Source organism: Rhinopithecus roxellana, chromosome 19, assembly GCF_007565055.1.
Source record: "Rhinopithecus roxellana isolate Shanxi Qingling chromosome 19, ASM756505v1, whole genome shotgun sequence".
Classification (NCBI taxonomy): Eukaryota; Metazoa; Chordata; class Mammalia; order Primates; family Cercopithecidae; genus Rhinopithecus; species Rhinopithecus roxellana.
In genome coordinates, this window is record NC_044567.1 from 19,827,138 (window position 1) to 19,841,511 (window position 14,374).

Genomic DNA, 14,374 nt, shown 5'->3' on the forward strand with positions numbered 1-14,374 from the left:
CTATATAACTTATCTCTCTACTGGAGCAAATCAGACACTAACTCTTTTGTGGACTTTATATAGCCTAGTACAGTGCTATGCGGGTCGTAAGCACTAAATACATCCTGGTTAGATGACTGATCCTTTGCACTACATCACTTTATATCTTTCTTAAGGCCATCTTCCTTTCACACACACATTATGCTCTAGTAAATATTTCCTTAAAGAATCCATACATTAATGATGGAAGTTCTTTTTCCCTGGGAGCACTCCCTCACTAAATAAGGAGCAGCCCTTAAGACTCCTTTTCACCACCTTTTCATCTCTCTTTTGCTGCCTCTTGTTCTTTGGATAGATACCTCCTTTATACACAGAATTCAGTAGAGGGCCTGAAACACAACCTAGTAAGTAGGTAAGGGTTTTATTTTTATTTTCAAGCCTGCTCTAGACTTTCAGGAGCCAAAAGTTCAAATCACAGCAGGACTGATTCAGCCCTTTCACAAGCAATTTAGTACTATGCAGTTTGTTTAGGATGGTCAAGTTTCCAGGCCCTGGCAGAGCAGCATCATTATCTCTTAGCCTTCATGTATCAACTTCCCTGGCCATATTTCACTTTCTATGTCTTTCTTCTCTGAAATCAGGTTAACATACAAAATCAGACACTTACACAATTATACATTTTTCAACAACCATGTCAAATATGTTCAAGGATTTACCACAATATTGGAAGTTGTTTTTTCTCTCTGGATTAGATAAAACCAACAAGTATGCAAAAATTACACTTCTCAATCCTTAGTAGAAATGGGGCACTATTTATTATTCTTCAGCTAGTACATCAACTAACTGAGAAAAGGTAAGTTTTTTTTTTTTTCCTGATTCTATTCAGTCTACCTCACAGCAACATAACAGCAGTTGTTATCCTCATTTTACAAAATGAGGAAATTGAGGGCTACCATAGTATGAGGTGGGACAGAACTAAAATCAGGTCTTCTTCTTCTTTTTTTTTTTTTTTTGAGATGGACTCTTGCTCTGTCACCCAGACTGGAGTGCAGTGGCAGGATCTCGGCTCACTGCAAGCTCCGCCTTCTGGGTTCATGCTATTCTCCTGCCTCAGCCTCCCAAGTAGCTGGGACTACAGGCGCCCGCCACCATACCTAGCTAATTTTTTGTGTTTTTAGTAGAGATGGGGTTTCACTGTGTTAGCCAAAAATCAGGTCTTCTTACTCTTAGTTAATTGCTCTTTCTCTCTGTGGTGGTGAATTTTAGGCATCAATGTAACTGGATTACAAAATACCTACAGAACTGGTAAAGTATTACTTCTGGGTATGCCTCTGAGGCTGTTTCCAGAGACGATTGGCATGTGAGTTGGTGGACTGAGTGGGGAAGATCCAGTCTCAATGTAAGCAGGTACCAACCAATCTACCTGGGCTGCAGGGCTGAGATAGAACATAAAAGGAGAAAAAAAGCTTTCCTCTCTCCTCCTGGAGCTAGGATACTCTTCTTCTCCTGCCTTTGGATGTCAGAACTCCAGGCTCTCTGGACTTGGAACTCCAGGACTTACTCAAGTGAACCCCTCCAGGTCCTCAGGTCTTTGGCATTTGACTGAGAATTACCCTAAAGGCTTCCCTGGCTTTGAGGCTTTTGGACTTGGACTGAGCCACACTACCGGTATCCCGGTGTCTCCAGCTTGCAGATGGCCAGTCATGGGACTTCTCAGCTTCCATAATTGCATGAGCCAATTCCCCATCTGTCCGTCCATCTGTTCATCCATCCATCCATCCATCCATTCATCATCCACCCATCCATCTTATTAGTTCTGTCTCTCTGGAAAACTCTTACTAATATATCCTCCATTACTCTGCTGGATGTCCAGACTTCCCTTGATGACCCCTTTGTATATAAAAAGAAAATCAACACTGCACACTGGGAATCCTACCTAACTAAATAGGAAGACTAAATCAGAACTGAGTTTCTATCCGTAGAAATAATATTACAATGTAGAAAGAAAAGAAAAGGGGTCCTATTCCTTGTCATTACACAGTAGAATAGAAAATATATATTTAAAACTTATATACAGTTTTTGTTTAATTACATTTTTAAAAACATTTTACTTTTACCTGGGAAATCTTTTGTTTTTCAGAAATCTTGTTTTCTAAGCACCTCATGAAAAGATGGCAAACATTTTGACTCTCTTTTCTGAAGACCAGTATTCTACAAATAATACTAATCTTCAACATCTTAGTTTTATTAAATGCTCTTTAATTTCACTTTGTAAGATTTCTCCATCAGATGGTTTACACATCACCTTTTGAGATTATTAAATATGAATTTTGTTAAAGTGATATGAAGACATTGGCAGTTTGAGAGATCATTGGGTTATTTTTATTTATTTATTTTTAGATGGAGTTTCGCTCTTGTTGCTCAGGCTAGAGTGCAATGGCACGATCTTGGCTCACCACAACCTCCGCCTCCTGGGTTCAAGCAATTCTCCTGTCTCAGCCTCCCGAATAACTGGGATTACAGGCTTGCACCACCACGCTTGGCTAATTTTTAGTAGAGATGAGGTTTCTCCATGTTGGTCAGTCTGGTCTTGAACTCCTGACCTCAGGTGATCCGCCTGCCTTGGCCTCCCAGAATGTTGGGATTACAGGAGTGAGCCACCGCGCCCAGCCATTTGGGTTATAATAGGAATCTTTCCACAGTGTCTGTTTCCTTAAAAATATATTTAAGACATAAAGATATGCATAAGGAGCCTATACATACATGTTTCAAGGTAAGAAAAACCATGTATATAAGGAGTTCCTAAAGTTTATACTGTTTAAACTCATAAACATAAGATCAGAAGAGATGGAAAACAAAAATGACCTTATGCTAAACTCAGCAATTCTGAATTGTGTTCATAATAAACCTTTCCTAATAGCCTTTTACTTTTTCATCCAAAAGAAATAACTTGTAGTGAACAAGAAGGAAAGTATGTTAACTTAATTTTTTTTTTTTTTTTGAGATGGAGTTTTGCTCTTGTTGCCCAGGCTGGAGTGCAATGGCGGGATCTTGGCTCACTATAACCTCTGTCTCCTGGGTTCAAGCAATTCTCCTGCCTCAGTCTCCCAAGTAGCTGGGATTACAGGCATACACCACCATGCCTGGCTAATTTTGTATTTTTTAGTAGAGACAGGGTTTCACCATGCTGGTCCGGCTGGTCTTGAACTCTTGACCTTAGGTGATTCACCTGCCTTGGCCTCCCAAAGTGTTGGGATTACAGGCGTAAGCCACTGCCCCCAGCCTATTAACTTTTAAAAGTTTCCTGCATACTTCCTGGAGGAAAGTGAGATTCTAATTTTGGGGGTTGGGATTGGAGAGTAGAGAAGTGGATAAGAATGATGGGCAAAACTTTGGTTCTTATATATATGCTGCTGCTTTTTTAAAAATGAAATTTTTATTCAATTGGGAAAATCATACTGGGAGAGGGTAACAGTACTATAAAAAGTTAATCATCCGGTCATGAATTACATTTAAAACTGTAAGGTGCAGGATGGCAAAACCAGCAAGAAGCTTAACATTGCCAACTATGGACAACTTGAGTAAGTTTGACTTGTGTTTTACCTTAACCACCAGACCATTCCTTCTGTAGCTCAGGAGAGCACCCCTTCACCCCATTTGCTTGCAGTATCCTATACTCTTAGTGCTCTCACTGCAGTTCCCTTTGGCTTCCATGTTTTCCTTGTTCCCTTCCATGCCTAGCTGGATTGCAGAATTAAGTTTATGATTATGAGATAAAAACCAAATAACAAAACAAAACTGTAAGGTGCCTATTGCTATACAAGCTTCCTTAGTTTCAATTTATACATTTATCACTCATTTACTCAGTAATTTAACAATTAGGTAATTCATGCCTATTAATTGCCAGGGCTTGGATTGGACCTTGAGGATAAAAAATGAAGAATGCATGAGATCTGGCAGCCTAGAAAGGAGACAAACTGGAGTGTGAAAAATGAAGTCCTTCTTTCTCTTTCCCTTCTTTCCTTTCCCTTTCCCTTTCCTTTTTCCTTTCCTTTCCTTTCTTCTCTTTTCTTTTTTGACAGGGTCTGGCTCTAGCGCCCATGCTGAAGAGCACTGGCACGATCTTTGCTCACCTCAACCTCTGCCTCCCAGGCTTAAGTGATCCTCTTGCCTCAGCCTCCTTATGAACTTTTCATTACTAAATTTATTCACCAAATTAATATACAACAGAATTGCAAATAATACAGTTCTAGAACAGAATTAGCAGCAAATTCACTAAAACTTTTTTCTTTTTAATCAGTGAGGAGACCATCCTGTGAATGTCATTTTTTGAGGATATATAGCTGTCTTTTATTTGCAGGTTTTTTTTTAATTCATAGAAAAGAAAGTCCTCTCCTGATCTGAATGTATGCATTCAAACTTATTCCCTAGGGTTAACCTTGGCTGTTTCATTTTGTCTGTAGGGTAGGGACTTATCCTGAGACAATGGTCTTGATAAGTTGGTAAAGGCATTCCATCACAAGTCATCAGTACTTTATCTGTGCCCTTGAGTTTTTCACAGCATGAGTTGGTTTTAATTTTCAACATAATCTGAAAAAAATTCTTCAAATGCTTCAAATACTCTGTGTTCTGGGGAAGACATCAGGCCTAGCAGGAATTTGGATCATAGGCAGCTTATAGAATCAGGCTCTGGCTAGTAGAATCCATATATCTGCCTGTGTAGACTCCTTCAGTAGCAGCTTGGCATGGTTCTTGCCAAGGTCCTCTGGAGCACTGCTGCTCTGTTGCCCTAAAGATTGAAGGCCAGTTTAGTACTGAGGAAGGTTCTATCGGTGGTCTCAGCAAAAAGTGATAGCCCAAAGCCCAGAGACTCCTCAGGGTTGGCTCCTTTCATGTGATCCACGTAAATAAAGAAAGAACTTGTTGAACATGCTCCTCAAGAGTGCCGTGATTTAGTCAGCCATCTGAGGTGATACACCTACGGAGTATGCTATTCCTCTAACACTGTGGATTTTTCTAAGATCTGTGAGCTGAATAGGTCTCAAGATCTTCCTTCAGGACGTGAGAAAAATATTTTACCACCTCTATGAGGCATGTCCAACACACCGTCTTTAGCTCAAATAACTTACCAACAATCCCAAACTATCTCAGCAGAAGGTTGTGGTCATAAAGAGCCAAGTAAAGCCACCACTGTGATGGACATTACAGTTGTACTCCACAGACCCACCATACAAAGGCCTACTTGATAATTAAGGGTTGTTCTTGTTTTGTTTATTTTCATTCAATAATCATTAGTTTTTCCATCCACTAGCTTTGTAAAGTTGACTTCAAAATGTCTGAAGCCTGCATTGTGGTCTTTGGCATGGATCTTTTGGAATTTGATGGAGCGAACAGACACTGACACAAGAAAGTTGCAGCCTACAGAGCTGAAAAAGTGGATCTGGATTGTCATGTGGGTGCCATGGAGTTATAGGGGGGGCTATCAGTGAAGCATGGAGGTGATGGTGATGGCTGTGGCCTCAGCTTCCTCTTGCAGTCCTCCTGACTGTGTCTTTTAAAACGGATTAACTTTTAAAAGGATATTTGTACAGCATTTTGCAATTACTGAAAGTAGGCTTTTTATTCAAAAAAGTACAGAAACCACATTTTAGATAGTGGCTAAAATTTTAAATTCATAGCTGGGTGTAATGGCTTACACCTGTAATCCCAGCAGTATGGGAGGCTGAGGCAGGCAGATCACCTGAAGTTAGGAGTTCAAGACCAGCCTGGCCAACATGGTGAAACATCATCTCTACTAAAAATACAAAAATCGGCCGGGCGCGGTGGCTCAAGCCTGTAATCCCGGCACTTTGGGAGGCCGAGACGGGCGGATCACGAGGTCAGGAGATCGAGACAATCCTGGCTAATATGGTGAAACCCCGTCTCTTCTAAAAAATACAAAAAACTAGCCGGGCGACGAGGCAGGCGCCTGTAGTCCCAGCTACTCGGGAGGCTGAGACAGGAGGATGGCTTGAACCCGGGAGGCGGAGCTTGCAGTGAGCTGAGAGCCGGCCACTGCACTCCAGCCTGGGCGGCAGAGCAAGACTCCGTCTCAAAAAAAAAAAAAAAAAAAAAAAAAAAAAAAAAAAAATCAGCTGGGCATGGTGGTGCACATCTGTAATCCCAGCTACTCAGGAGGCTGAGGCAGGAGAATTGCTTGAATCCAGAAGGTGGAGGTTGCAGTGAGCTGAGATCTCACCACTGCACTCCAGCCTGGGTGACAGAGTGACAGAGCGAGACTCCATCTCAAAAATGAAATGAAATGAAATGAAATGAAAAATAAATAAAATATAAAATAAAATATAAAATAAAATAAAATATAAATAAAATAAAATAAAATAAAAATACATTTATTATGATTATCAGCTATTTAATCATTAAATCTTAAACCTCACAGCATCTATCTAGTTCTTATTGGAAAGGCCTCCTTGGCTTTAGTAGTTAACACATACATACTTATGGATTATTGAGAATTGTTTATTTTGCTGGAGGCAAACTCATATACTTTTAATTACTAGCCCATCCTATTTAAGGACTCATGCTTTGCTTATAAAGTGTTACTCAGGGACAACCTATTAAGAAAATGTATGGTGCACTGAAATAATGAAAATGCACAATTCCATGGTACCTACATTCATTCTGCAAAGAATAAGGACGGAAAGAGAATCTTCCAAGCACCAATCCTTGCCTTTAGAAAACAAATTCATTACAAACAATTCTTTCTACAACCAGCTACTGGTCGATCTTACATTTCATCTGGTGTGCAATGGCTGCAAACAGCAGCCTCCTTGGTAGTGTTTGCAACCTGTTGCTTGTATGGGTTACTCTAATGGATGCTGGAGACAGCCCTTTCCAATGTATGTTCATGTCTCTGACCCTGCACTATCACCAAACTAGAAAAACAAAAACAAAAACAAAACCTGATCTGGAGGGTCTTTGAGATAGAGGTCACTGTTACCACATCCCTTCCTGCCTTGCTGCCTGTGCAGCCTGCAATGAGTGAGGGGACAGCAGATGGGAACAGTATCCTCTCAACTGTTCCTCAAGAGTTCTTGACTGTCAGCTCTTTCCCCTCCCATGAAAGGAATTCTCCTGATATGATTATACTGTTGCCTTTTCCCATTCCTCTTTCCCCTACTAGAAAAATAAATAAATAAATAAATAAGTACTGCAATGAATGTGAGAATATTTGTTCTAACATTTTACAGTTTTTCAATGAGAACTTAATTATGGGATATATAAATGTTTCGCATGGTGGAAAAAGGGTAGAGGTCACAATTTCACAGCTACCCAAATCACACTTCTCTTTTAGTAAAGGAATTCTGACTTAGAGACCTTTTCCGTCTGGAATACAGAATTTCTGCTAAACATTGACCCTGGTAATCAGACAGAAAGTCCAGCTGAAAAGAAAGTATCATGCTCTCTTTTCTCCAAGATGCAATCTGCAAGAATCTATCGTCATAAGTCATATAGCCTGGATGGGCGTGGTGGCTCACGCCTGTAATCCCATCACTTTGGGAGGCTGAGGCGGGGGGGATCACCTGAGGTCAGGAGTTCGAGACCACCTGGCCAACATGGTGAAACCCATCTCTACTAAAAATACAAAAATTAGCCGGGCATGGTGGTGTACACCTGTAATCCCAGCTACTCAGAGGCTGAAGCCAGACAGTCGCTTGAACCCAGGAGGCAGAGGTTGCAGTGAGCCGAAATCACGCCACTGCACTCCAGCCTGGGCGACAAGAGTGAGCCTCTGTCTCAAAAAAAAAAAAAAAAAAAAATTAGCCAGGTGTGGTGGTGGGCACCTGTAATCCCAGCTACTCGTAAGGCTGAGGCAGAAGAATTGCTTGAATGCTGGAAATGGAGGTTGCAGTGAGCCAAGATCATGCCACTGCACTCTAACCTGGGTGACAGAGTGAGCCTCCATCTCCAAAAAAGAAAAAAAGAGTAAGTCATGTAGCTAAGAGGATTTTCTTACTACTAAATAATCAGCATTGATAGGCCATTTAAGTTTTTATTAGTCTTTGGGTTTTTATAATATCCAGCAAAACAACTCTTCCAAAAGTCAATTTGGCAAAATCAATAATCGAAGGGACATTTACTTTACTTTTGTTTTTCTTATACCATGAAGAATAACATCTAGGGGGAAAAAGTAAAATTATTTACCTAGATTTGAAATATATATCTAATTTTTTTACTAGAGGAAGGAAGGAAGGAAGGAAGGAAGGAAGGAAGGAAGGAAGGAAGAAAAGGAGGCAGGGAGGAAGGGAGGGAGGAAGGAAGGCCGGCCAAATTTAATTATGGCTGTGATAATCAGATTTGCTTTTCAAATCAGATTTAAGAAGTATGGCTTTCACAGCCACCAGACACAGTACACATCATATAAATATAAAATAGTGTCTGTGAATACATTCTTCAGAAACAAAGAATACTTCAGTGAAATGAAAATTCTTACTGCTGTTAAATAGCTAGGAAAAGAGCCTTTAAAGGTGTACACTTAACCATCCCAGCAAGGCCACTCTGTACAATAGCAGACATTTAAGAAAATGAGAAGATAGCTCACTACACCCCCTGGTGGCCACCCGCCAAACACTTATAAACGGCAGATAATTCTTTATTCTGTACAGGAAGTATAACCCACACGGTGGGAGGTTCACAGTCAGGGTGCAGAGAGGCCCACAGCAAAAGATGAATGGTGGCTGGGCACGGTAGTTTACGCCTGTAATCCCAGCACTTTGGGATCCAGGAGTTCGAGACCAGCCTGGCCAACATGGTGAAACCCTGTCTCTACAAAAAATTAGCTGGGCGTGGTGGTGGGCCCTGTAATCCCAGCTACTTGGGGGGCTGAGGCAGGAGAATTGCTTGAACTCAGAAGGTGGAGTGTGCTGAGATCGCCCCATTGCACTCCAGCCTGGGCAACAGAGTAAGACTCTGTCTCAAAAAAAAAAAAAAAAAAAAAAAAGATGAACAGTTTCAATGTGATCAGTTACAGCCACTTTCTAATAAATGGAAAGCTCTACTTTTGTTTAAAAACAGCAACAAAACAAAACAAGACCAAACAAAAAAACAACTCTGGCCAGGTGCTGTGGCTCACACCTATAATCCCAGCACTTTGGGAGGCCACCGGATCACCTGAGGTCAGGAGTTCGAGACCAGTCTGGCCAACATGGTGAAATCTCATCTCTACGGAAAATACAAAAATTAACCGGGCGTGATGGCACATGCCTGTAATCCCAGCTATTCGGGAGGTTGAGGCAGGAGAACTGCCTGAACCTGGGAGGCAGAGGTTGCCGTGAGTGGAGATCATGCCATTGCATTCCAGCCTGGGTGACAGAGCGAGACTCCTTCTCAAACAGCAACAACAACAAAAAACCCTCTGTTTCTCTTTCCAATGTATATTTCCTGTCCTAAGTGCAATCAATATTCAGCTTCTCCATGAAATGTTAACATCATCACTCTATTTCTTAAAGAAGAGTGAGGTGATAGAGCATTTTATTGCCAAATGGCTCAGAAAAAAAGTTCCTTGTATTGTGTTTGTAATTTCTCTGTAAGTATGAGATTGTTTCAATTTTTTTTTTTTTTTTTTTTTTTTTTTTTTGAGACAGTGTCTTGCTCTGTCTCCAGGCTGGAGTGCAATCTCAGCTCACTGCAACCTCTGCCTCCTGGGTTCAAGCGATTCTCCTGCCTCAGCCTCCTGAGTAGCTGGGATTACAGGCAAGCGCCTCCAGGCCCAGCTAATTTTTGTATTTTTAGTAGAGACGGGGTTACACCACTGTTGGCCAGGCAGGTTTCGAACTCCTGACCTCGTGATCCACCTGCCTCGGCCTCCCAAAGTGCTGGGATTACAGGTGTGAGCCACCGCGCCCGGCCTAAAAATTTTTTTAAAGGTAAAAAAGATGAGGATTAAATTATCAGCTCATATTTACAATGGACCTGCTTTTTCCCCCACTTTTTCTCCCTTTTTAAAATTTAAGTACAATACTTATATTCTCAAGGTTAATATAGTCTTTAACTAGAACATATACTGAGGCAGAAATACATTTTTCCTCTTTTCACAGCTGAAAGATGGGCAATGTAGTAAATATATTGTCATGATATTTAAATCCATAGAAAAATTATTTCACCAAATAGGTTTGAATAAAGATGAAGTTCTATCTCAAAGATAAAAAATAAACAGAGCAAATACATGATAAAGAAAACCTGACAAGGTACCACAGAAATCTGGAAGAAAAATTTAGCTGCAAATTAGTAACAGTGCCACTGAGAAACCATCTCTTACATAAGGACATTCCCTAACCCAAGGTTTTTGTTTTTTGTTTTTTTTTTGAGATGGAGTCTTGCTCTGTCGCCCTGGCTGGAGTGCAATGGTGCAGTCTTGGCTCACTGCAACCTCCACCTCCTGGGTTCAAGCGATTCTCCTGCCTTAGCCTATCGAGTAACTGGGACTACAGGTGTGTGCCACCACGTCTGGCCAGTTTTTGTATTTTTAGTAGAGACAGGGTTTCCACTACGTTGGCCAGGCTGATCTCGAACTACTGACCTCATGATCCGCCTGCCTCAGCTTCCCAAAGTGCTGGGATTACAGGTGTAAGCCACAGTGCCCGGCCCAATTTTTCTTTTCTTTTCCTTTTCTCTTCTCTCTCTTTCTCTCTTTAACAGAGCCTCGCTTTGTCGCCCAGGCTGGGGTACAGTGGCAAAATCTCAATCTCGGCTCACTGCAACCTCTGCCTCCCAGGTTCAAGCAATTCTCCTGAACAGCTAGGATTACAGGCGTGCATCACCATGCCTGGCTAATTTTTGTATTTTTAGTAGAGATGGTGTTTCACCATGTTGGCCAGGCTTGTCTTGAACTCCTGACCTCAGGTAATCTGCCTGCCTTGGCCTCCTAAATCCCATGTCTGGGATTATAGGCATGAGCCACCATGCCGGCCCTATGTTTTCTTTTAACTGCCTTCAAACTATTTCTACTTGAATATTGTCCTGTTGTTTCACATATCCAAAGGCAAACTCTTCATATGGCTTCTGACAGAGTTCCCTTTCTAAACTAATATTATTTGTAGTACAGTAATCAATATTCTTCTATTCCTGTTCATTCACTAAGCATTTACTGAGTGCCAACTACATGCTAATTGGATACCAAAGTAAAAGACATGAACCCTGTCCTCATGCTGCTCTCACACAGGAACTAGCCATTTGCCTGAATAACTGCAACAGCTTCCTTGATAGTTTTCTTGCCTCCCCTCCCCTCATGCTGTATAATACTGCCAGACTCCTTCTGGCAGTCATGTTATACATTTTTTCTTTTGTGTGTGTGTGTGAGACCAGAGTTTTATTATTACTCAAATCAGTCTTCCTGAAAACTTGAGGATCAGAGTTGTTTTTTGTTTTTCTTTTTTTTCTGAGACAGAGTCTCACTCTGTTGCCCAGGCTGGAGTGTAGTGGTGCGATCTCGGCTCACTGCAACCTCTGCTTCCTGGGTTCAAGCGATTCTCCTGCCTCTGCCTCCTGAGTAGCTGGGATTACAGGCATGTGCCACCATGTCCGGCTAATTTTTGTATTTTTAGTAGAGACAGGCTTTCACCATGTTGGCCAGGCTGGTCTGGAACCCCTGACCTCAGTTGATTCTCCCATCTTTGCCTTCCAAAGTGCTGTGATTACAGGCATGAGCCACCGTGCCTGGCCTGGATCAGAGTTTTGGTATAAAGGATAATTTGTTGGGTAGGGGACCATTGAATTGGGAGTGCTGACTGATTGGCTCAGAGATAAAATCATAGGGAGTTGAATCTGTTCTCTTATGCTGAGTCAGTTCCTGAGTGGGGACCATAGAACTGGTTGGCAGGTCCACGTGAGGTCATCTGGTTGTCAGAAATGGAAAAACCTTATGTATTAGTCAGGGTTCTCTAGAAGGACAGAATGCTCTATAAATATATTTATATGGGAGTTTTTTAAGTATTAACTTAAAGGTCCCACAATAGGCCATCTGCAAGCTGAGGAGCAAGGAGAGCCAGTCTGAGTCCCAAAACGGAAGAATTAAAGAACCTGGAGTCCAATGTTTGAGGGCAGGATGCATCCAGCATGGGAGAAAGATGTAGGCTGGGAGGCTAGGCCAGTCTGTCCTTTTTATGTCTTTCTGCCTGCTTTATATTCGCTGGCATCTGATTAGATTGTGCTCACCAGATTAAGGGTGGATCTGCCTTTCCCAGCCCACTGACTCAAATGTTAATCTCTTTTGCAACACCCTCACAGACAGACCCAGGATCAATACTTTGTATTCTTCAATCCAATCAAGTGGACACTGAGGATTAACCATCACACCTGAAAAGGCATCTCAAAAGGCTGATCTTAGGTTCACAATAGTGATGTTACCTTTAAGAGTAATTGGGGGCTGGACACGGTGGCTCATGCCTGCAATCCTAGCACTTTGGGAGGCCAAGGTGGGTGGATCACCTGAGGTCAGGAGTTCGAGACCAGCCTGGCCAACATGGTTAAACCCTGTCTCTACTAAAAATAAATATAAGCTGGGCATGGTGGCATGCACCTGTAATCCCAGCTACTCAGGAGGCCAAGGCAGAAGAATCACGTGAACCTGAGATGGAGGCTGCAATGAGCCAAGATCGTGCCATTGCATTCCAGCCTGGGCAACAGACCAAGATTCCATCTCAAAAAAAAAAAAAAAAAAAGTAATTGGGGGCCGAGGCAGCTGAATCGCTTGAGGTCAGGATACAAAAATTAGCTGGGTGTGGTGATGGGCGCCTGTAATCCTAGCTTCTTGGGAGGCTATGACAGGAGAATCACTTGAATCCAGGAGGCAGAGGTTGCAGTGAGCTGAGATTGCACCCCAGCCTGGGTGACACAGTGAGACTCCATCTCAAAAAATAACATAACATAACATAACATAACATAACATAACATAACATAACATAACATATAAAATAAAATAAATAAATAATTGGGGAAGTTGTGAATCTTATGACCTCCTAAATAATGGCTGGTAATATTTAGAATTAGTTATGTCATTCTTCTACACATAGATCTATCAAATCGAAACTCCTCTGCTTTTAAGGTATACACAGTTACCTTCTTACTGTCCTAAAACACATTAGCGCCTATTTTCAGACTTTTGATGATATCCTTCCATTCTCCCCACTCTCCTATGTTTGGAATGCTACCCTTTTCTTCTCTTCTCCTATCTAAATCCCATTCATTCATCATGACTCAGCTCTTCCAAGAGGTTTTATGAGACTTCTCTGGCCCACATTGCTTTTTTCCTCTCCTCTGCTCCAAATTTTATTTTCATTGCTATCTTTGAAACAACTGGGGAAAAGACCGAATTTTCTTTTTGTTTTGTTCTTATTTTGCTTAATTTTTCCCTCATAAAGACCAAATTTTCCAAGGTGAAGATTTTTTTCAGCAGATAGTGAGTAATTTTTTATGTCCATGAAAGACTAAAGAGGAAGAAACTAGGCTTAAAAATAGGGGAGGGTTTCAGCTGAACATGAAAAATAATTTCTTCATTTTCAGAGTAATTAAAAAATAAAAAGTATAATATATTATATGTATTGCTTGAATTGAGAGAAGAAATGTAAAACTCCTTACTTTATACAATTCTTATCTTGGGGTTGGCACACACAAGAATGAAAGAATTCTATAATTAAAATTAAATTAAGATCTCAAAGTACTTTGTTTCCTACCATACCTATTCACTATTCACCTTTAAAAAGGTGTCCTGAGATTGCAAAGATATATTTCAGTGCAATCTTGTTCATTTTTATTTATCATCTTATAATTGTATTAGGTTGACCCATATGAGATAGCTGTTTACAGTTAATATGGTTGAATGTTGGCGTTTCATTTTTTTTTCTTTTTTTTTTGAGATGGAGTCTTACTCTGTCGCCCAGGCTCTAGAGTGCAGTGGTAACCATCTCTGCTCACTGCAACCTCTGCCTTCCGGGTTCAAGCGATTCTCCTGCCTCAGCCTCCTGAGTAGCTGGGATTACAGGCGCATGCCACCACGCTTAACTAATTTTTGTATTTTTAGTAGGGACAGGGTTTCGCCATGTTGACCAAGCTGGTCTCGAACTCATGACCTCGTGATCCGCCCGCCTCGGCCTCCCAAAGTGCTAGGATTACAGGCGCGAGCCACCGCGCCCAGCCGGTTTACTTTTGTAGTTCTCTTCCTGGCTATTCCCCAGTCAGCAAAGTGGGTCATCACACAAGAAAAAGCTGAGTTCATAAATATGCAAAAGAAATACTGGCATCACATTTCATCCATTTATCTTTTCACAGACAGGTTGAAAAGGTTCCCTGGCAAAACTCCAGCCAGCCTGCATACTGGGGTGCAGCTTCGGGAAGTTCGCAC

The 14,374-nt window shown here is 41.4% G+C and overlaps 1 protein-coding gene and 1 pseudogene across 4 annotated transcripts in view; one reads left to right on the forward strand and one right to left on the reverse strand.

The window, feature by feature from the left end:
- The window catches only part of SSH2 (slingshot protein phosphatase 2), a 311,909-nt gene that overhangs the window by 151,155 nt on the left and 146,380 nt on the right, over positions 1-14,374 (reverse strand). The gene's annotated exons all lie outside the window — the stretch shown is intronic.
- On the forward strand, positions 6,741-6,866 carry LOC115895022 (annotated as a pseudogene).